Source organism: Seriola lalandi, unplaced genomic scaffold, assembly GCF_002814215.2.
Source record: "Seriola lalandi dorsalis isolate HSWRI2012SDOR001 ecotype SW California unplaced genomic scaffold, Sedor1 jcf7180002052274, whole genome shotgun sequence".
Taxonomy (NCBI): Eukaryota; Metazoa; Chordata; class Actinopteri; order Carangiformes; family Carangidae; genus Seriola; species Seriola lalandi.
In genome coordinates this window covers 4238201-4261741 of record NW_019522827.1, presented here as the reverse complement: position 1 = coordinate 4261741, position 23541 = coordinate 4238201, and the positions used below count along the sequence as shown (strand labels likewise).

Sequence of the window (23541 nt, the reverse complement as noted above, 5' to 3'; positions counted from 1 at the left end):
TAACGCTGTGAAGTTCACATACAAAGCTTGAGGCAACAAGGAACGGAGCAGAGGAGGACATTGTTGTGCGGAAGCCAAACAGGTAACCTCAGTGGGTTCATTAGCTCATTAACTCATTAGTTTATCACAAATCATCCCAATGGCTGCTTGCTGTCTGGTCACTTTTTCTAACTCTTTGCAAATGACTGCCATTACAGCAACCATGTGTAACAAGAAAGCTCCACAATTAGGCCGAATTCTTCTCTCAAAGTCTTCTTCACTGCTTCTACTTACAGCTGCATGTAAAACTTGGACTTTGCAGGTTCAAGCTTATAATATCTGCGAGGAAAATGCTTGTATCAGTAAAAGCCGTGCTGGAGAAACACACGTGATCTTCTTTTCTTAATCCAACACTAAACAGTTTTTGGATACACAAATAAAAATCTGGATCCAGTTCTCCACGCTTCAAAGGTAAATACACTGCAACCAATAAGAACCTGTTTCAAGACAGATTTTGTGTTCTGTCTGATGACACACGCGCCTGCTCCTCTGATCATTAGATATATACAGTCAAGTCAAGCCCTTGATTCTGCAGATCCTTCAACACGCAGCAGCAGCGGTCGCCCTTCCAAAGTCTTATAAAACAAAGATACCATAAATTGCTGCTGTCACGACAGGATCAGTGCCCTATAAAGGCTGTAATTTTGTTATGAGGGTCCACCTGTCAACTCACCGCAATGTAATTACATTTGAAAAGTAACTGCATGTTAAAAGACACAATAATGTGATTTCGAGTTTCGGGATGAACTGATGAAATTAAGGGAGTTTGATGAAATTAAAAGTGAGCCTAAGTGGTCCGGTTTTCCCCAATCGTGACACAATTCCTTTCTTCAAACACAGCGCAGTTAGACAGAAGAAAAGATAGATAAGGCTCTCTATAAATTACTGGGATGTTTTTATTATTTAATGGCAGTTTGATAAAAATCATCTACCAAAGGATCTAAAAACATCTGTCATCAGAGGTCCCTTATTTGCTGTTGCTCTAGATCAGTGTTTCCGACTTTTTTTTTTGGCTATAAAAGCTATATTTAATTGCAGCATCTTGTCGCAGTTCTCAGTATAGGTCAACAACACTGATGCCTCCTTCTCTGGTTGTTATATTTGAATACATTTCAGAGGGATGAGGGATAAAAATATTGAGTAAGTGACTAAAGAATCCCAGCAAACATCTTAAACAGAACATATTTTAAACTTTTCCTGCATTTGAAGTGTTGATCCATAAGAAGATATATTTGCAAGGCTGGATTTTGGGTCCAGGTGGGCGGGGCTTGGGTCGTGGCTGAGGGCGGTAACTGTTTTGTTGTGACATCACAAAGTTCCAGAAGTCCTGACGGCTGGTTTTAAGGATCAGTTTCTGAATACAGGCTGTGTGCATTTCTCTGAGGACTGAGGCTTTGATACTTTCACAGTATTAATATAGAACCTAGACCTGCTTTATAATCAAACAACACATGGACAGAGAACTTTAGACTGGATGGACCTTTGAGAAAGTTGATTTTTTTGCAGTAGAAATGTTTCTTTCTGCTTCCTACATCAATCATCAATGACCCCAAAGCTCTATGTTGTAACCCTTTAATTGCGCCATGACCCCATGGTGGAAAACTACAGCTCTAGATTGTGATACAAGACGATTTACACGACCCATAAATCAAGTCTTTGAAACCGAACCCCCCGACCGACCAACCGACCGGCAGAACACAGATTATCACCCACAACAAAACACTGACGCTCATCTGTCCATTCTGCGAGTGAGATGCCAGCGAGAATCACACAGGCCACTTGTTGACCCAGCAGTGACACGGCTCAAGGGCCACTACAGAGAGCCTTAATAAGAATTCTTAAACAGGGGGATTAGCCAGATGGTCAGATCACTCTTTTCTCCAACCACTCCCATCTGTACATTTCATGTCTCCCGCCTCTGCTGAAACCATCCAGATCGGCCGCTGCAGCCTCACCAGCGTAATTTGGACTAGTGTTACCTACAGCACTGTTTGACTCCAGATATAATCTTTATTGCTCACAGAGAGAAAGTCCATTAAAAGGCATACTGTAGGTCCCGGTGCTGAAAGGTTCCTGGAGTGATGCCTGTGAGAGTCTTTAAAAGACCCCTTTCTTCACCCGAGTGAAAGCAGCTATTGAGGGTGCACAGGGCAGAATACTAACTGGAGTGGAGGTCTGCATTTGCTGCGAAACAAATCAAAAGCGTTCTGTATGTGCTGATGGAGGGGAGAGAGGTAGTGGACATGCACACAAGTCAGCTACAGTTTTGTTAGCATGGACTAACACACACGCACACACACACACACACACACACACACACACACACACACACACACACACACACACACTGCTGCTCTGCTGAAACAACTGCTGGTGCCAAACGTGGCATGTTCAAACACCACCATGACTTGCTCCGTTCTGCATGGAGGAAACAATAATGTGTTCTCCATTACAGCTTAAAATCTACCATTTGTTGGACATAAACATCCAGAGTGCCAAACGGTGGCACACACAAGAGGGCCATGTTAGTGTACCAGAAAATACATTTTGCTGAGGGGAAACTTACAGAAATAAGAGACTTCAACTCCAACACCCTCTTCTCACTTGTGGATGACTTTAAAATTCATGAACGTCACCTGAAAAAGAGGAAAACAGAAGAAAATGATTGTATTTCCGATAATAATTGTGTAGTAGTCATCATCACTATTAATCAAATGATCAGTTTCAATTTCTTTTTTATGTCTAATGGTGTCTAACCATACAGATTTGTGAGCCATTTGTTTCTCAGACTTCTTCCTCCACCCAAATACAATGGGGGTGTAACTACAATGAAATAGCTGTTGACATGTGTTCTGTAGATTATCCAGGACTGAATCCTAAAATCTGGGCAAGCAAAACCAAAATTTTAAGTGAATCAGGAAACATTTTTTAACAAACACGGACTAAATTCTTCGCATCATGCCAACTTATGAAAATTTGAATTGGAACGTGTTTCTGGAGCCCAGTGAAGGGCCCACCTGAGGTCTCTCTGTAGTGGATGTTCGAGACAGAACAGAGGTCCTGTGTGAAGTCCGCAGCAGCGCCAACAGAGGATCACTGTATTTCTCTCACAGCAGTTTCGCTGCACAAACAACGGCACCGACTCAGCCACGCAAAGCCCAACAAACGACAAACAGAGTGATTCTTGTGCGTGGCTTTGAAGTCGGAAAAAAAATTGGCCACAATCTTTCTTAATACAGTTAGTGATGCCTGATATTTTCTTTCAAAAATTTGTCCCGATGAGAGCGGGAACAAATACGCTTGTCAAGTGGACAGCTTGCCATTCCTTGGATGCCTGGCTTAAACAGCCCACTCTGACTCCAGGAGCTAACCTGGAGTCAGCCTTATTATAGCCTCACACGCACACAAGCACACACTACAAACAACCATTTGCTAAACCAAGGTCCTAAAAAACAAATAATAACATCAAAGAGGTCAAACTGCCGATGGTCCGCTTTGAAGGTGCACTGCTCAGGACAGAGGGCCCCAAATTGAGAGAGGATGGGAGGCAGTCTTAATTGAGAGTGGGAGGCCGCTAATTAAAGAAAGAAAGAAGCTGAACAGGATGAGGACAGAGTTAAAGAGAGAGGCTGTGTTCACAGACACACAGGCAACACAACATTCAGAGCACTATATGTATCGTGACCGCGCCTTAACACAGTATCTAAGTTGTACAAAGAGCGCAATATAAACACGCCTTTGATTCTACAATTTGAGGCTAATTGAGAACAATGAAGAAAAAAGGCAACACTGGGCATGTATGATCTTTTATTCATGTATTGAATCAAGCAAATGATTCTCTTGGATGCATTTTTCTCTCAGGGCATAATTAAGGGCAATTCTGACCAGAACAACTCAAAGACTTGTACGCTAAGAAGTTCTTGTGATAATAATAATTATAACAAATAGTCGGCAAAAAAACACACTTCGGAGAAACATCCCTGCAAATATTTCTGTAAGACGCAACTTCTTTCTCCTCTCTCTCTGTCTCTCCCTCTCTCTCTCTCTTTGTAGAAGAAGCAGGATTCCCCAACAAAAGCTGAAAAGACCAAAGACTCAAAGAAGCCACCTTTTCAATCAAGTGACTGCGAGCTGGAATCCCCTGAGTGCTGTTCACACTCTGCAGTGCTCGCTGACCCGTCTGAACACGTTCCAGATGTCTGTAGAACCAGTTATTCTGTTTCCTCTTCTTCTACCCCCCACCTCCCCCAACCCCCTCAACCCCCCCCTTTCCTCCCTCCCTCCTCCATTCCTCCGCTCCACATGCCTTGCCACTCATCTGCAGATGGCAGATCTGACACCTGGAGGATGCTGGGTAATCAGAGAGACAGCTGGCTGCCCAGTAGAGGAGAGTAGTTGCAAAACGCACATGCTCTCACACACACACACACACGCACGCACGCACACACACATGCTTTCAGTCACAGCCTTCACACTCACATTCACACTAACATGCATGCGTTCTGCACAAAACATCCCTTGCGTTTCTGTATATGCTGATATACAGTGAACACACAGTGCATACAGCCCTGTGTTTATAAAGTGCTCCTCCACTTTGGTAATACTGTATGTACAAGCCACCCACTGGACAATCCACTGACAGGTGTGGTGCAGGGTAGATTAGGATGACACGGTCTTAAATAATAATATGTTTTACAGTTACTGTAACTATCTGTGTGTAGGAGTGGTGCTATAATGCACTGAAGGTGTGGCAGGAGAGTTCATGACTATAGACTACCTGCCCCTGTAGATTTTCAAGCTTCTACATGTGCACATTAACCCTCCGTGAGCCGCAACGTCCATGTTAATAGGGTGAAGCCAAAGAAACAAAAAATAACTCAGTCTTCATTGTCTTTCAGCTTCCTCACAATATGATGATATAGAGCTATTGTTTTAATAAATTCTATTGTAATACTAAAGTACACTTTCATTTTATACATAAGTATTTAAGTACTTCTTCTGAAGTGCTACTAAAAAGGAACTTCTACACATTAGAGCCATTACACTTGATCTAAATATGTGATTTTTGCAAAATATTTGCCACATTGTGAGATACAGTGATATGTTACAGAGGGATTTCACAGACCTGAAGAGTGAAAAAGAGAGATGGTCTTCTGGAAGTAGATGGGAATCATTGAGTTACTGGAACCAGTCAGCACTCAGACAAGCTGTCACACACGCTCAGACAGTAACTAAGTACATTTACTTGAGTACTCTACTTAAGTGTATTTTTCAAGTACAATGACTTTTACTCCACCACACTTAAAAAGACAAATATTGTATTTTGATTCCACTACATTTCTATGAAGTATTCGTCACTTTGAAGCAAAGCTTTTAGTCAGTGGAATTAATTTTATTTTGTTTTGAAAAATGTAACAGGCCTGTCAATCATGTTGTGCTGCTGCATTTTTGAACTTGGCAGTGGCCTAATGATGGCTATGTTAGAAGTCAGAGGTCTGTAACTACTGTAGGTATGATTGGTTTTTTTTTCCCCTGTGTAAACTGCATCCAGAGCAAAGCTGTTTGATGGACACATGTGCACACACACATGCACACAGCCAGAGCCGTGTCAGAACCCTATGGCCAGAACACTGCCATGCTGTTTTTTGAGGGGTGGGGCGTGCTAAATAAAAAAATAAAAAAAATAAATATGAAATTGCTCCTTTTGTTGTTGTTATGGTGACTTCTACAGACTGTAGAATATTCTACAAGCTTTTTCTTCGACAGGTTCTACAGTCAGTTCATTCAGTAGGTTGTGTCAGAGTCATCAGGTTCTGTAAATACTTACTACTTTTGAATACTTTTTTAAAATCAAGTACTCCAGTACTTTAACTCAAGTGAAAATCTGACTGAACAACCTTCACTAGTATTGGAGTAATTTTTAACCAGGAGGATCTATACTTTGACTCAAGTAATAGAGTTGTTGACTTTTTTCTGTCTCACTCTTCTGTTCATGATCTCCCCACATGTCCAGTCTCAACCATTGCTCCTCTCATCCACCTCAGAGGGGGAGCTGACACAGGAGCCGCGGGCTATAAAGCCATTTCAGGATCCTCCTGACAACTGCAGGAAGTAACAGCTACCTTTTTGGCCCATTGTCCAACAGCTGTAAAATGGCACATGTTGCCCTACTGTTGAGCCAGCAGCAAGAAAAAAAAAAGCACCTGTCTGGACGACCTTGGAGCAAGCAAAACGAAAGGCCAGAGCCATGCTTCTGGCAAAAGCAAAGCCGTGATATCGTGGCCTCGCAGACTGTATCAGGAGAGGTAAAAGATATGGTGCACAACAAGGAGATACACTGTATTATATTCAGAGTGAGGCCTGCACCTGCACAATGAATGCACGCATTCACGCAACAAAATATGCACAGTCCCAAATGTTGTCTTGTCGCAGCTGTCAATGCCACTTGTGCAGACGTGGACACACTGGAGTAAGAACAATGGAACTCTATGAGACAGAAGCTCTCTCAATGAGCTTAGCACCACATGAGGCTCCGTGCTGCCACTTCCATGTCTGCACCATAGGAAGCGGAGTATGGCTCCAACTAATCATATGGGCATTTAAGCCAGAATGAGGTGAGTTGATCCATAAATAACGAGCTTAAAGCAACACGCTGACTCTGTTTCTCTGCAAGCAAATTATCTTCCTGTTATCACTGAGCTATTTCACTGCATTTCACACTATGAAATTGTGACTGACAGGTTGTCAAACTTCAGATATCAATCCTATCTTCTAAAAACATGCGTTTCATAACAAAGTAATCTGCTTCACTAATACGTTTCAGAGAATTTCTGCTGGATTATGTTCACTGGCAATGTTTATTCCAATCTTTGAGGAGTGACATCCTTAAATGCCAGGGTATGTTTGAAACAAACTAGTTCGTTTGTCATGTTGTCCAGGCATGTCTGAAGGCAAAAGTGTTTATAGCTGATCTGAACAGCCACGCTGGAAGGCAGGGCGAAACCCTGGCTGACATAGAGAAGTGTGAAAACACAATAAACACTCAAATGAAACAGACAAACTTTCCTTAAAAGTGCTGGTGCTGTTGCACTCATTCATGAAAAAATAAAAAATAATTAAAGGTCCTATATTGTATAAAGGTAGATGCCCATGTGTTCTTTGATTATAAAGTAGGTCTAGGTTCTATACAAAGATTGTAAAAGTATCAAAGCCTCAGTCCACAGAGAAATGCACACAGCCTGTATTCACAAACTGAGCCTTAAAACGAGCCATCAGGACTTCTGTAACTTTGTGATGTCACAACAAAGCAGTCACCGACCTCAGCCATGTCCCAAGCCCCGCCCAACTGGACCCACCATCCAACCTTGGAGGATTCGGTTTCTCTGAGTATTTACCTGAAATCTGCTATATTTTTATTAGATCACTTAGAAAACAGTGAGCCAATCAGAGGAGAGAATCAGAGCCTCCTCTCTTCTGAGTGGTTCGCCAACCTGTTGTTTCTAGAGCTCCAGAGAGAAGCCTTAGATGTAAAACTACATTGAGATGGTTTTTGGTTTAAATAAAACACAGGAAAAGTGTAAAAAATGTGATCTTTAAAGGGACACTCCATCAACTTCACACATCAGGATCAGTTTACTGATGATGGGAAGGAGAAGCTGTGTAAAGTCTAACAAAATAACTTTGATGGTGTCATAGTGATATCATCAGGGTTGTCAAGCGTGGAGACTACGGCCTGTGTTACAATCTGGATGTGTGAAGACTGAAAAACAGAAAGAACAATGGAAAGGTATAAAATATGGGACCTTTAAAGCAGCAGAGATACGTTTCAGTCCTGCCCACCTTCTGAACTTTGTACCCAGGCTAAAATGGTTTTGATTGTCGGGGTGTCAGTTTGAGAAAATTAAAATGAAATTGTGAGATGAAGCGCCCCCTTAACCCCCAGTTCATCTAAAGGTGGTTGGTCGGGCGTGTGAACGCAGGACTTGGAGGGGTCTGCATCTAGTTTGGTTGTGTTTAGTTCTGTTTGCCAAAGGGGTGGGAAGGATAATATTTCACCATTAATGTTTTCTGTTTATGCTGATAAAGAGACAGAGTTGCAGATATACACGTGGGTGGTCAAACCGCTGCTCAGAGCACCTTTAATAAGTGCAACAAGTGAAGAGGATGTTTGCATGAGTGAAAAGCTTTTGTGTTTCCTTCACAAAAGGCCTAGGTGAACATTACAGAGGCTTAAGTGACAACATGTATTCTCTCCAGAGTCGCTGTTAACATGAAATATTGCTCAAGTGAAGGGTGGGAGGGAGAGAGAGGGTTGGTAGGGGCAAGCGCCAGCACATACGTTTCGACCTCGCCCCTCTGCTTGCTACCCTTAGGAGATTACATTAGGGCGCTCACCATTGTCCCGCTTCTTCAAGACAAAGCCTGTTCCACTGTGCAAACAGCGCGCCTTGGAAAGATTGTAAAAACAAGAGGTGAATGTCAAAGGCAGAAGTGAATAGGATCTCTCCCTTCTTTTGTCAAGCCGATGAGGTATGCACAAACACATCGCTGCGTGACAGAGAAGAAAGGAGGGCCTTGTGAGGGAAGCAGCCGGAAAAAGTTGGAGCGTCTTTGCATGAAAAGGCCAATACCGTGAGAAGTCGCCTGCCTGACTCCTGAGTCTATAGAAAAACCCCTCCACAAGTATTTGGATGAAAGACCCCCCCCCCCCAAAAAAAAAAAAAAAACACAGAAGCCATCACGCTAAAGACAAAACACAAGGAATGGAATGACAACCTATAGCTGTAGAGAGAAAGCTTTTCTGGGATATAGAACATAAGTTTGCAAAACTTTTTTTTCTTTGTATCCAGCAAAAAAAAAAAACACAGTAGTACAAAATAATATAATCATCAATAAAGTAAATTTTCCTCATTTGCTGCAAAGTGATATCAGATGTATGAAGACCAGCCAACCACTGCTAAGCGTTCACTATCCCTGCCTGAAGTCAGCCTTGTCACGACCCAAACAAGGCTTTAACTGTCAGGGGCAATTAATGAGGGCGACCTCGGCTCCCTCTAATTTACAAGGCCAGCGCCAGTCTGTAATTAATTGCTGCATGCATAAATGTAAATGAGTCCACTGGGGAAGCAGAGTGAGGAAAAAACGGCTGTCAGGCCAATATTCCTGCAGGGAGCAATCTGCGAGAGAGGGAAATGATTTAGAGGACAGCGCACAAATCTGCTTCTCTGTAAAACATGGAGAAGCCCAACATGAGGGGAGGCTTGTTGAGGTGAGGAGGAGGTGGTTGTCAGAAATGGCTTTAAAAAACGGATAGAAAAACTGTGGTGGCAATAAATATCAGCTGTTTTACTTCAATCCCCTCCTCCCCCATATGTCTACAATTTGTATTCATAAGAGAAATCAAACATACAGTTTATCTCTTTCCCCCTCCCCACACTGTTCTGACTTGTTGCACTGCAGTGACGTGTTTTCCTAAGGAATTAATGAGCATATTTCATTTTATAGAAACCTTTGGCATGATGCAAATGTTTACTGAGGATCAAGACTTTTTCCTTTGCTTCATTTCCCCACATTTCTTGTCTATATAAGTGCATTTTTGCTGCTGTGTCCGCAGCTGAAACAGACGTCTGTGGGATTCAGGCTGAGAGAGTGATTACATGGCTAACAGTTATTGATCTGACTGGAGCCACATTTTTCAGTCCTCGGCAATTTTATGATGCTACTCACATTTTATGCCCCATCTCGGTTTGGAGTTGGTTATCATGAAAGCTCATTATTTTTAATCTTAGATAATCTGGGGGAAATTGATGGATTAACATGTACACATTTGCAGCTGGAAATGTCCTGATACAACCTTGTGGGCTGCAGAGAAAGCTCCACAGGTGGAACTCTGGCAGATCGGATGGTAAAGTGAAGACTTATACATTTTATAAATATCAATTGGGCAAGATCAGACTTGATATTTGTGATATACCAAATAGGTCTCATGATTCTTTTCACATGTAAGTGTTTGAGTTATGTCAAATTGGACGGATGTTCTGTTCTCCTCAGGCTGATACACACCAAGACTCCTTCCATCATCAGCGTTATTATCTCCACCAGCAAAAGACATGGAGCTGCACAATGACTAAACACAAGCAGAAAATCAAAGAGGGGCGGGCGCAAGAACTATGTAATCATTTGTGGCAGCTACAATAGGAGCTCTAATTCATAAATCTCCAGCACAAAGGGCCGCCACTTAACTCCCTTTGTGTGCGCCATGAAGAAACAGGCACAGAAACCATTGTCCATTCAAACCTACACAAATGTGAGGAAAACACACGTGAAATCCACAATGTATGGGTCAAAGAAGTGACACTTACACACACACGCACACACACACAAACATACAGCAGGCCCCGCAGCAGCCACAATAGCGTCTTTATGACATAAGCTACTTTTCACTACAGTGCTTGAGAAAAGGCAAATGAGATTTTTCCTATAGCTGGCCTCCAGCAATAACAATTGACATCACAGGCGGGCCTACGTATGTTTCCCATATTAAACAGGGAGACACAGTGTAAGCTCCTTGAGAATGAGACTTAACAGCCTGCTGAGGCAGCGATTTTCTCCTCTGCAATGGCAGGCCCTCCAACAGGGAACCATCATCTTGAGGGACCGTGGCAAAGGGCCATTTTATTCGGTTACACGTCGGCTGCGAGCCAAGACAAATTAGCTACCTCTAACAATACAGTGGTACGACTGACCCGATTGGTTGTTTCCCCCTGTAGTTACATCTCAGACTGAGCAGTAAAACAAAGTTTGCTCCCACAACCTGCGGTTATCAATAGATGCATGGAAAAGCCCACGAGGTGGGTCCCATGGTGTGGCTGTAATTCTCCTCAGATGGGTCACACAATAACACACACACACACACACACATGCACAGCGCTACTATCAGTGAGTGTATCTTATGTGTGTGAAACCTCCTGGCACAAATGTCAGCAGGCCATGATGCCGCCATCCGCCCCACCATCTAAAGTGTGTTGGATTACGTGGCGGAAACCTGAGGTCTGAGCCCAGTCAGCTTGATACCCAAGCCAGCGCCACTCCTCTGCACACCCCGTCATCACTGAACACCGCACTCCACGCTCCTGCTAATCCAACACTGTGTTCAGAACATAGCATACCATATACAAATAGACATGAGCCAGGAGTGTGTCAGGAGCATGTCATTTTTGAACACTTTCCCAGGCGCTATATAGCCCTGGGAACTTCATGACACCAGGAGTGAACCTGATGTGTGTATCTCAAAAAGACTGGCTGCCTTCAGAGCTGCCTGTCAAGCGGCGCATTTCTATTCTGAGCCACACGGTCAATACTCAGCCTCCCTCATTCTCTCTCTCTCTTTCTCTTTTTTTCTCACTGTTGCTTCTATCTCTCCACTGCGAGCCCAAACACTCACCACCATCTCATGATGACAACAACTCGATTAAAGGCTTCTTTTGGGGCCTGGGAACCATGGCAACGCCCTGCGTAGACAAGCTGGACGGCGACCAATTGGATTTGGGCTTTTGGCTCGGTGGGTGGGACCACGCTATCCTGGCCCTCACTACTTCACCACAGGGTCATTTCAGAGGCCTCGCACCCCGAACCCTGCCGCCACGCCCCATTACTCCAAACCACTCGGAGCGGTAAAGTGAAGGTTAGCCTGCCCGCTGTTAGAGGAGGGAAGAATCAAACTATAAAAGCTATGTAAACATGAGCTCAGAGGAAAATCACACCAGGATTGTTTGCAGTTGTTTCTTTCAAAATCTAAAGTGATTATTAATCTTTTTTACTTTGTTTACCCAGGTGGGAACAATGCCACGCACCTGGTTCTGCACCAAATAACCAATAAATCTGATTGATTCGCTGTTCTTAAACTGGCACAAAAGCTGAATTATGAGTTGAGTAGAAAAGGAAAAACGATCTTCATGAGGGCGCCTCATGTACAAACTATAACTTTTATGCAATAACTTTTTACACATAGACAGACAATTAAAGGTCCCATATAGTATAAAGGTAGATTTCCATGTGTTGTTTGATCATAAAGCAGATCTAGTTTCTATACTAATACTGTGAAAGTATCACAGAGTCCACAGAGAAATGCTCACAGCCTGTATTCAGAAACTGAGCCTTAAAATGAACTTTGCGACAACAAAGTGGTCTCACCCATGCCCAAGCCCCGCCCACCTGGACCCATCCAACCTTCCTTTACCTGAAATCTGACATATTTTTATTTCATCACTCAGGAAACAGTCAGCCAATCAGGAGAGAGGCTCAAAGCCTCCTCTCTTCTGATTGTCTCACCGACCTGTTGTTACTAGAGCTCCAGAGAGAAGCCTGAGAGAAGAGATGTAAAACTACACTGAGATGGTTTTAAAACCATAAATATATCTTCTTATCAATCAACACTTCAAATAAAACAGGAAAAGTGTAAAATGCGTGACCTTTAAAGGGGCACTCCACCAACTTCACACACCAGGATCAGTTTACTGATGATGGGGAGGAGAAGCTGTGTAAAGTCTATGACACTGGAGTGATGTCATCAGGGTTGTCAGGCTTGGATACTACCAAAAGCCAGTTACAATCTGGATACATGAAGACTGAAAATGCAAGAGTTTACCAGGATCTAATGAGGAGACACAATTGAGTGGCATTATGGGAAACGTAGGGTTCCAGCAATTTTAGCTCAAGCTTAAGTCAGGATATTGGAGCTAATGCTGCTTCAATCTGGATGATTTGTTAGTTGTTTTCCCTCACAAGTCCCCCGATTCATGGAAGTGCAACACTAAATTGATGGAGTTGCCCTTTAAATACTTTGGCAAGATTTTTCCCCTTATGCTTCCATTCTTACATTCAAACTAAATATATATATATATATATATATATATATGTCTCCCAGACACTTGTCATTGTGACGGTATCAGACCCTCTTCTTCCTCTCCAGGCATTTATATTTTCCAATTACTACCTAACCTTGTTTACACTACACAGCAATATCGGGTTGTTTATGACTGAACAATATGAGACATGTACTGAATAGAAGAAGGCAAAATAAATTCCCTTTTTGTGGTTTGGACCAAAAACAAGCTACGTGTAACTGTGTTCTCAGCTCAGTTTTTATCGGTTATGAAATGTGTGTGTACGCCTTAAAATGTCTGTGTGTGTGTGTGTGCGCACTGTCCAAGGCTCAAGTGCACCGTGCAGCAGCTCAAGCAGTCTCAAAGGGGCTGATGAGAGCAGCACAGGAGACGTTTTCCACACCGCAAACATTTTAGCAAATTTCCCTTTTTCTTTTCTATCATTGGACATTAATTTATGATGGGAGTTCAAAAAGAAACTTGCAGTGTTGTACTGGAAACAGCTTGTATTATAAATCTTTGTCATACAGTCATTAAGAGGCGAAATGGTGATCATATTAACAGGCACAGCATCTGAAAGAGACTAATCGACATCAACAGTAGACTTTCATCAAACAAATAATTTTCCTGTTTGTTTTAATCTATAGGGAGTGCCAGAGGGGTGGGGTTTGTTTGTAATTACAATACAGAAAGAGGCCGCTTAGCCGTCAGTCACACATGAGATGTGCAAATGTATCATCATAACTTTCATTCGATTGTAAAAACTTTCAGGCACTTGTGTCATCTCACACACCAAACCCCACCCATCTGGTTCTTAAGAAGGATAAAACAAACCAAGAGATGTTTGCTAATGACAACCATGTTCCATATTGACTCATAGCATCATATGAAGCCCATTGCAGGTTTATACTGAAGTAAGGATTCATCTTAGGGCAGTTAGTTGGAATAATATTTCCTGATGAACACCAGGTTCTCTGTGGAGTTGGGAACAAAATCCCCCAAAATGCTTCACCACTGTGGGTTTTCATGAACCATGGAGGGTATCATCTTAATCCCAACCCCAAAAATGAACATAAGGTAATCTCCAGAGCTCCCTTTTCAAAGCAAAGATGGTTTAAACAAACCCACCACGGCAGCCCATTCTGTGCTGCGGAAAACAAAACATCTGTCTGTATCAAGGCTGCTGAACAACTCTGCACTGAGGGGATAATGAATGACACTCAGCCTTCATAAAAGTTCCCAAACCATACAAGTACCATGTCGCACGCTGCAACCCTGAAAAACAGCCACACAAATACTTTAGGCCGAGACAACAGCTCGCAGACAGTCAGCCCGAAAACAGGCTTTTTTGTCATATGAGTCTCATGTCAGAATGAAATAAGCAGTGCTCTAACAACGATAAAAACTCTGTTGTGTTATTTGATATGAAAGTCACTGATAGCATTTTGACTGAAAGAAGAGAATCTGTTTTTTTTTCAGTCCTTATTTGACACTAAAACGAAGAGCGGCTGCAGCAAATGTTTAGCGTTTCAGTGTGAGGTGTGAGTTCCAGCTCCGCTCTAAGTTCATCTGTCAAGGCAACCGGCCTTCACTTGGGATGTTAAATGTAACCCAAAACGAAAAGAAGGGAGGAGGAGACCCTGAAAGAAAAAGTGGAACGAGGAGGAGGGGGTGAAATTCTAAGAGCTCCTGGACATGCAGACATGTGATTTCCCTTTTCTGAAAAATCATCAGGAGCAGTGTAATTGATAAAGCATCTGCTGCTGCTGCAGTCCAAGGCCACAGCGACTGACTGACAGATAAAGAGCCACTGGAGCACCAGTGTCAGTCACCTGGTCACCCCATAGTCTTGTTAGAAATACCAAAAATTTGTAATCTGATTGGATGAGCCAAAGAGCCCAACCACAGCACTTTAATCCTGTCATTCATGTCCACAATTTAGCAGAAAAGAGACTGCAGTGGACATTTTTAGCATTCACTTTGTCTGGCGAAGCCTAGACGTCCATCAAGTGCAGCAGAGAAAGAAATAATCTGAATTATGTCTTTTTACAATGACTCCTTTAAGTGAAACGATAAAGTGACAATGATGAGATTTCCATGACCAAGCAGCAGTGAGTAATAACTTGTGAGACTAATCTATTTTGCATGCAACATCATTTTTTTCAGAAGCAATCTATTTCTTTAGGGAAAAAAATAATTACACAAACATGAGATCAAGAGAATCCACCTTGTAAGAGAGCTACTAGCTAGACATACCAAATTTACTTTCTATCTGAATTTGACAAGAGACAATAAATTGATTAACTTATTTAAATAATTGTGCATCACATATCACAGATATTAGTTAAACTTCATGTGGTGGATGTGTAACTTAAGTGGTTCATTGTTAAACCTTTTCTCCAGTTATTTAAAGGTCCCATATAGTATAAAGGTAAATTTCCATGTCTTGATTATAAAGCAGGTCTAGGTTCTATATTAATACTGTGAAAGTATCAAAACGCTCAGTCCACAAAGAAATGCACACAGCCTGTATTCAGAAACTGAGCCTTAAAACCAGCCGTCAGGACTTTATGATGTCACAACAAAGCAGTCACCGCTCTAAGCCATGCCCCAAGCCCCGCCCACCTGGACCCACCATCCAAAAACTTACAGGATTTGGTTTCTCTGTGTGTTTACCTGAAACCTGCAGTGTTTTTAATAGATCACTCAGAAAACAGTCAGCCAATCAGAAGAGAGACTCAGAGCCTCCTCTCTTCTGATTGGCTCACTGACCTGTTGTTTCTAGAGCCCCAGAGAGAAGCCTGAGAGAGGAGATGTAAAACTACATTGAGACGGTTTTTAGTTCTTAAAACCACAAATATATCTTCTTATGGATCAAGACTTCAAATAAAACACAGGGAAAATGTAAAATATGGGACCTTTGATTATTTATTTAAAGTTATTTATTTCCCTGTCCCTGTGCCTTTTTGTCCCTTATACTATAAAGTTAGGATGCTTCTTTAGCACAGTCAGATCAACGTGAAATGCAAATACTGGAGGGGAGCATATAAAGGGGAGCAGTATATGACAACAAGAAAAGTAAAGCAAAAGCCATTTTGCTGCTCATCATTTAGTTTTGAATGAATGACTCTCAACAGCTCAGACAAATGGCAGCTCTCTGTGCTGCGTCGATGGAGAGTGTGATGGTGAGTTTTTCCACTTGTGGAAACAAAAAAAGAGAGAGCAGAGAGGAGAGTGCGCCAAGTTGTTTGCAAATCACAAAACAAACAGGAAAACAGAAAAAAAAAAAACATTACAGACAACATTCATTCCAAATAATCAAAGAAAAATAAAGTGGTAGAAGTTTAATACGGACTCAAGCCCTGTTATTTTTCTCCCTAGGCAGGATGCTGGGTCTGTGAGTGTGTTAACAGTGCAGCAGTCATTTGTCATTTGTCTTGTGTAAAGCATACGATTATAACTCTCACTCAATCCTCCGCAGGTACACAACAGTCATTGTTAACGTGACAGACATCAGAGGACGCTGACACACACCCTGATGCTTAAAGAAAGAAAAGTCAGACAGAGAGAGAGAGAGAGAGAGAGAGAGAGAGAGAAAAGAGGCACGGAGGTTGAACTTCATGAACTTCAGCTGCTCTGTGCATCAAGATGCCGAAAAATCTGAGCTGCAGTCAACGTGACGAGGAAAAAGATTAATGCATGTAAAGATGCATAAAGAGGAGGATGGAGGAGTGACTGCGTGTGTTTGTGTGTGTGTGTGTATGTGGGGGGGGGGGTGTTGTCATTAGGAGTTGGTGTGCCAGGTAAGCTCTCATTCTGGGCTTTGTAATTGGATGGTGGGGAGCAGGTGGTGGAGAATCGGCGGCAGAAAGGAAAGGTTACCCCGACCATTGAAAAAGAGGAGAGAGGAGAATAAACGTTGTGTCTTGTTATTCTCCGCTCTGGAGAAAAACGAGGAAGCTGTTTCCAAGGTTATGTGGTGGTGGAGAACAGAGGAGAGCAGTATGCCCACCCAGCGGGGCACACACACACACACACACACACACAGAGTCAAGAACATACATACGGTACGTTAAGGCAGAGAGGCCACCCAGTGTAGACACACAAGACGAGGACACAACAAGATACACAGACACATGCTTTTATATTATACACACCTACAGCTACTGTGCAGAAGGACATGCATGAATACATGCAAACAGGTAAGCCCATGCACACACACAAACATACGCGTGCCTATCGCACACATGTACAAACACACTGGATAAAATGTTAAACGCACATGAGCACACTGAGTCACACGCAGAGGAACATTTGACAGGTCGGTTTATGTCGACAATCACAAAAAGACAAAAGATACTAAGGTCCATAGACGCACACAAACACACACACAGATACTGTACATACACACACCTAGGCTTGCATTGTGGTTGAGAAACTTATGGGCATCTGCCAGCGTGCTTCAAGTGCTCATTCTCGCGGGCCTCAGCCTCTTTTTCAGCAGCAACACTGCAATTTGGGTGTGCCGTTGGGCCCGAGATAAGTATAGGCTGACTAATATGCACTTAGGACCCAGGGAGAAATACTTAGGGCTAAATGTTTAATTTGTGTTTGTACAACACATGTCCAATTTCGGGGCTGGTGTCTTTTTCAAAGAGCCCGACAACAAATAATTAGGATTCTCCAAATCAGCCACAGGCTTAAAATGGAGGAGCGACGGTTTTTCCGATGAAGGTGAATTGACATCCTCACAAAAAAAAAAAACCAAACATGTGGAAACACTTAAATCTATAACACCATGGTCAGCAGATGAAAGAAGGCCAATAAACAGTGAAAATATAATAACAGTATTGCAGAGGGGGGTTAAGCATCATGATGCATCCTCAAGATGAAATTAAATACAGTTCCTTTTGCACATCAAGCTGTTAAGGTTGTCTGATAAAAGGCAAGCTCACACTCACTCTCCAAATTCACTTCTTCCCCTCCTCCTCCTCCTCCTCTATTCAATGTCTCTCTTCATCTCACTCTCTTCTTCTCTCAGCTGTCAAATCCTTTAATCTTTCCCATTTGTACCCTCTTTCTGCCACTAAATAGTCCCTCTGCGCCACACCAGAGGAAAAGGCCTCTCAGGGTCCAAGAAATATATGTGGCACATTATTCATGACGTGTGAGCGATGGCTGGATTTCTAAGAAACAGAGAATTAGATCCCGAGGTTGGCCTTGCATTACATTAACACCAGCATGCACATTTTCAGGGCTTAATGTTGGGAATAAAGAAAAAGAAAAAGGAGTTGATATTGATATTTTCAAAATAAATCCTCTTTAGTGATTTATAATAACAGACAAACTTATGTTGATGCTGGAAAAGATAGAGGTGTAATCAAAAAATTTAATTGCCTATATCAAATCACAAAATCAAAAGAAATTTTATAAAATCATCACCTAAAAAATGAAGCTGCTTTTTATTTTCAACTAAGTAATTGAATCTGTGGGATTTAAATGCACAAAATGTAGCCCACCCTTAGTTTTTTTTTTTTTATTGCAAGAGACATAATTTTAATGTTATATTTTAATCTATATTTCATCACAGGCGGCGATTAATTCAAATTGGCTGCAGATATGATGCGCATTTTACGCACGGTTGGTGATTTCATGTTGCTGACAGAGTCCTGATGGACCACGCAGTGACCGGCCGCTGTGTTTAGTCTGTCCGCCTGTTGTCAGCGCGGATCCCCACAGAGGAGATGCAAAAAAAAAAAAAAAAAAAAAAAAAAAAAAAAGGGAAAAGCTGCAGGTCTCCCTCAGACAGCGGGGAGAGCGCAGCCATGCAGCCCGGGACAATGTGCTGAATTGGCAGCCTATATATAAGTCTGCCATTTGGACACTCTAATGCCACTTTACCTTATGAGGGAACTTCAACCCGCAGCACCTGCTCAAAACAAAATGCCATAGGAGATCAACTTCGGCGACCCCCTCCCCTGCTCGGATTGTTTTTCAGACAGACACTCTCACTTACAAGAGAGAGGGGGTGGTGGTGGTGGTCTATAAATTGTTTCTGCCACAGTCCAAACAATTAAACAACTTGTTGGAAATTGTGATTTACTGCGTAAGCCGCTGTGGGCAGGTCCAAACTGGCAACTGGAGGACCTGTCAGGCCGGGCAATTATAACCCTGAATAGAGGAGTGATTTGATGTGCAAACAAAAAAAATGTGGATGCAAAAAAACAATTAGCGCACAGCTGATGCTGGGAAATTGCGCATTCTCACTCACGCCACACATGACAAGTGTTGAAGATCTAATGGTTTCAGTTTGTTCAAATTAATCAGAAATCAGTGGAACAATTATCCGGACTTTGCGTTTCCTCTTTAGCAGTTTTCAGACTCATTTCTGTCATGGGAGTGTGATCTATCTCTCTCTCTCTCTCTCTCTCTCTCTCTCTCTCTCTCTCTCTCTCTCTCTCTCTCTCTTTCTTTTTCTCTCTCCCACTCTCTCTGCGTCTCTAAAAGCTCCTTATCTGCAGGCGAGCAGTGGCTTATCTCGGAGGTGTAGTGTGGCTCTGAATGTGGGGAAACACCCTGAAGTGACTCTATCAGTCTCCTTCAGGCCGCTGTCGTGCGCCTTGTCCTCCTGTACCCCCTGTCACATCCTCACCGTGAACTCGGGGCAAAGTGATTGTCCGAGCTGCAGGCTCCTCGCTCCGGGGATAAGAAACTGTCCCTGCCTGCGTGACTCGAGTTCACACACCCGCAATTAACTTCATACACAAGCAGCTCTGTCACTCTACCAGGCTGCGTAACTGACAAGTGAAACTGACACCTTTTATCGCCCAGAAAGTCAAGACGCACGCTCCACACTTTTTAACGATGCAACATAAAGAAAGAAAGGCAACGATCGCACTGAAAATCATGTAGGAGGGAAAAAGGAAACTTACAGACTAATTCTCAACTCTCCCGCCGTGCTGGGACACTGTCCTGTTTCCCCCGGTATTGTCTCCCAATGGACCCGCGTTAGGGCTCCGAGTCTATTTTAATATATGACTCACGCATTCTTCTAGGGTCAGCCGCCGTGACCTCCGAGGGGGGAACGTTAACTTGGGCCCGAAAGACGCCCCTCTTCTCTTCTCCCCCTCTGTAGTCTATTTCTCTCTATTGTAGTCCAGTGAGTTACATGTGGGGGAAACACGGGACACCACAGAGCCGCTGAAATGTGCGTCTCTGGAGGTGCCGCGGAGCCCGGGGACGCGCACACACGAGCCACAGAGGTCCGGCAGAGCGCGGGGCGTTCACGATCCTGGACAGAAGGCTACCGCTGTGTGGCCGATGAAGAAACTACTGAGTGTCACCCCGCGGACTCCAGTGGAGCTGAATGCGATGACTACAGAAATACATTATTTCAAAAACGGCTCTTTAGAATTAAAGTTCAGCGCCTTTTGTAAAGTTTTTAATTTACTTGGCTATTTTATGCAAAGCTCATCTGCGCACAGTGCTTCAGAGACTCTTCCTAAATGTCTCTTAAATGGGCTGTGAGCCTATTGAAGCGTTTTCTGGTGCTACAGAGCCGCTGAACCACTTCTGTTAATAGCGCATGACAGGGATGTCCGTTAAACTCCAGTTCATCCTCTGCTTTTCTTCAACAATATAGCTGCATCTTTTATGGCTGAAATTAACCTTGAGTTCCTTTCATTTAGTTTAAAAGCTTAAAGTGGGTGAAGGAAGTGAAAATGAATTAATGAAGGCATGTTTTGAAGACAGATTTGTGCTCATATTTTGTTATGTTTGCAGGATCACAGATTGAATGGTCCATGTTTATATTTAACACTGACCCTAAGATAAGTCTCAGTGGAAAAATCACAACTTTTTTTTGCAAAGATTCTTAGGTGAAGTTCAGTTTGAGGTTAATCTCTCCACCACAGTTTCTGAGTTTCTGTGTGTTTATAACAAACGTAATATTGGTTATTATAAAATAAAATAATCAATATTTATGATACTTCACTTTTGACTTTGTCATTCTATACAACTAACATGCAAATAACAATAGTTGACAATAAACTCATGGTATTGGTTGCTGGTTATTATAAATTGTTATGGTTTTATTACAAACACTCCTCTGAGTTTTTGTGACATTGTCTTATTATAAGTCTGTTAATAAATTAGCTACTCAACATAACCTTAAGTTTTTTTCTCTGATACAGAAAGTTTAAAAAAAGATTTGAGAGTTAGTTATTGCGGGTCATCTCGGGTCGACCGAGTCTAATCACGGCCCAGCTGCAGGTTTAAAGCCACTGATGGAGCCTGAATCCGCTGCTGTCATCGCTGTTTGTTTTGCAGCAGAGATAACGAAGTGCGCACCGACTTTCATAACAAGCAGCCCGGAGGACGCGCCGGGTGACGGTCCCGGTGCAAGTCCACACTGATGCAACAGGACTTCTCTTACCTGGATCCGCTGATTCGACTCCTCACTGCTGCGCCTGTTTCTCGCTACAAATTCGGAGATTATATTTGACGATGCTGACGGTGATGATGGTGATGATGATGAAGGCAGGCTGTCAGCGCTGAGACCAAACAAGAGGAGTCAGTTCAAACAGTCTTCAAATCCCGTGCGTAAAGTCACCATCGCTGGAGCGTGTCGGGGACTTTGGTAACTCCTCTGTTTGCGCTGCGCCGACGATCAGAAAGTAAAACAAAATACTTCGGCGTCGTTGTCAGAAGAGACGCGGAGCCCGAGGAGCTGTCATTTGGAGGATATTTTCAAAAAGTAATTTAAGTTACTTCCCGTCCAGCGCTATGTGGAGGTTAAGTGAGAGTGCGGGGCAGTGTCGGGTAAAGAAGCAGAAGCAGGATAACCCCTCCTCTCTCTCCCTCTCTCTCTCTCTCTCTCTCTCTCTCTCTCTCCCTCTCTCATTATTTATCCCTCTCTGTCTGTGTCACTGGCTTTATTGGATTGTGCATTAAAATATCTCTCACTTTGTACTTAATATTTTCCTTTTCCCACTCTCTTCCTTATTTTAACTTCTCTGTTTATCTGTCTCTTTCCCACTTTTCTCTCTATGGACATAAAGGCTTCACAGGCGTGTGAGTGAATGCACGCGCGTGCTGGTCACCTGTTCCTGTCCAGCAGTTTGAGTAACAATTTTAAAAAAATAAATGGATTTTTGTTTAAATATTTTAAGTGAGAAACCAAACAAGCTGAAAAGCACAAATAATGATGTAGGTAGATTCTAGTTTTATACTGACTTAAAAAAAAAATGTTTGTGGACAGTTTTAGCAGGTAAATGCATATTAAACATTTTTCTTTGTGCTAATATTTTATAGGCTTGTGTAATAAGAAAATTTCTCACCAGTGCTGGTTCGTCTTTGAAACTTTTTAAAAAGTCGAACTGAGAAAGGAATTCATTTGAGATCAAAAAATAAATCACCTTTTCTTTCGATAATTTCCTCTCCCATCTTCTCTGAAGTGTAGTCGATATTTTAAAGTCTCCAACGAGTGATTATTCTTCATTTTGCTATGGAAAAAAACATATCAAAATTATTAAAATACAGGGAAATACCAAGACACATGTTGGTTAATTAGACAAAGTGTGTTAAGCTCATTAAAAAGGACTAATAAGTTCAAACGTAAACGTCTCTCGTTTAATATCTGGATGATTGTGTTGCAGAAATGAAGTTAGAGCGTCCTGTTCGAGGTGTGAGATCCTCTGGGCTCTGCCTCTATTACACTTACTCTTGCGCCACCTTTTGGCGGTTTTATTGTAGGTCATCCAATACAGGGTTGATTTTACATTAAACATGTCCGCGACTCCACAAAGTGAAGGCTTTGGGAAATTGATATCTTAATAATTAAATGTAATATAATGGGAAAATAGAAAAATAAAATTTAACTTAATAATGTTCCACATTGAAATTATGGTGCCAGGCTATTGACACATCCTCCACTGAAATATACTGTAATCTCCAAATTCCAGAATTAGATGTCTGTTGATGATTATTAATTAGCTTTTTTTTTTTTTTTGACATGCTGATCTGATCAAATCTGAGTTATTTTTGTGCAAGACTTTCTAAAGCCATACTGAAGCCTGAGAAAACACATCATAATTCCAGAAAATAAATAAGCAAATAAATAAATAAAGAGTCATTGTGATTTAAATGACAGATGATTCTGGACGCTTTCAAGGACAGTCAAGCCCAATAAAGCTTTTATTAGGCTATTAGCTATTATATTTAAGGTCCCCTCCAGTCTTTTTAAGACATACAAATGCTCTGCTTGGAATGATTTGTGTCTCTAATGACTTTCCTTCACATTATTCAATTACCTAGTTAAAAATTCTTTAAATTCATCTACTCCTTTCTCATTGAAAATCCCAGAATCTATGATTATATCAATTGGCTATTGTTTATTTTGAAAGTTTAACTACTTGACACAAGATGTCTCATACTTCCCTGTAAAGGTCATTCTCAGTGTATGTGCACTGGAAGCTCAAGTTGCCATATTACACTTGTGTAAGTTGCATATTGTTCCATGACTGGCTACAAGATATAACACAAAATCACATTCACATTACACTTATTAAAATGAGCACAGATAAACTTTCCTTCTTCAGCAATTGGATGTGAAAACAGA

The 23541-nt window shown here is 42.1% G+C and overlaps 1 protein-coding gene across 5 annotated transcripts in view; it reads right to left on the bottom strand.

Annotated features, from left to right (window-relative positions):
- LOC111650381 (transcription factor SOX-6-like) overlaps positions 1-21731 on the bottom strand; it is a 117515-nt gene extending 95784 nt beyond the window's left edge. For 4 of the 5 annotated variants that reach the window (XM_087172344.1, XM_087172346.1, XM_087172345.1 and 1 more), the window contains exons 1-2: positions 21358-21731; positions 2606-2675 (exon numbers count right to left, since the gene is read on the bottom strand). The gene's annotated coding sequence lies outside the window, so the exon portion shown is untranslated. Of the gene's footprint in view, positions 1-2605; positions 2676-19855; positions 20244-21357 lie in introns of those variants that run through there. The other variant, XM_023400268.2, reaches the window with a different exon arrangement.
- Between the last annotated feature and the right edge of the window lie 1810 nt (positions 21732-23541).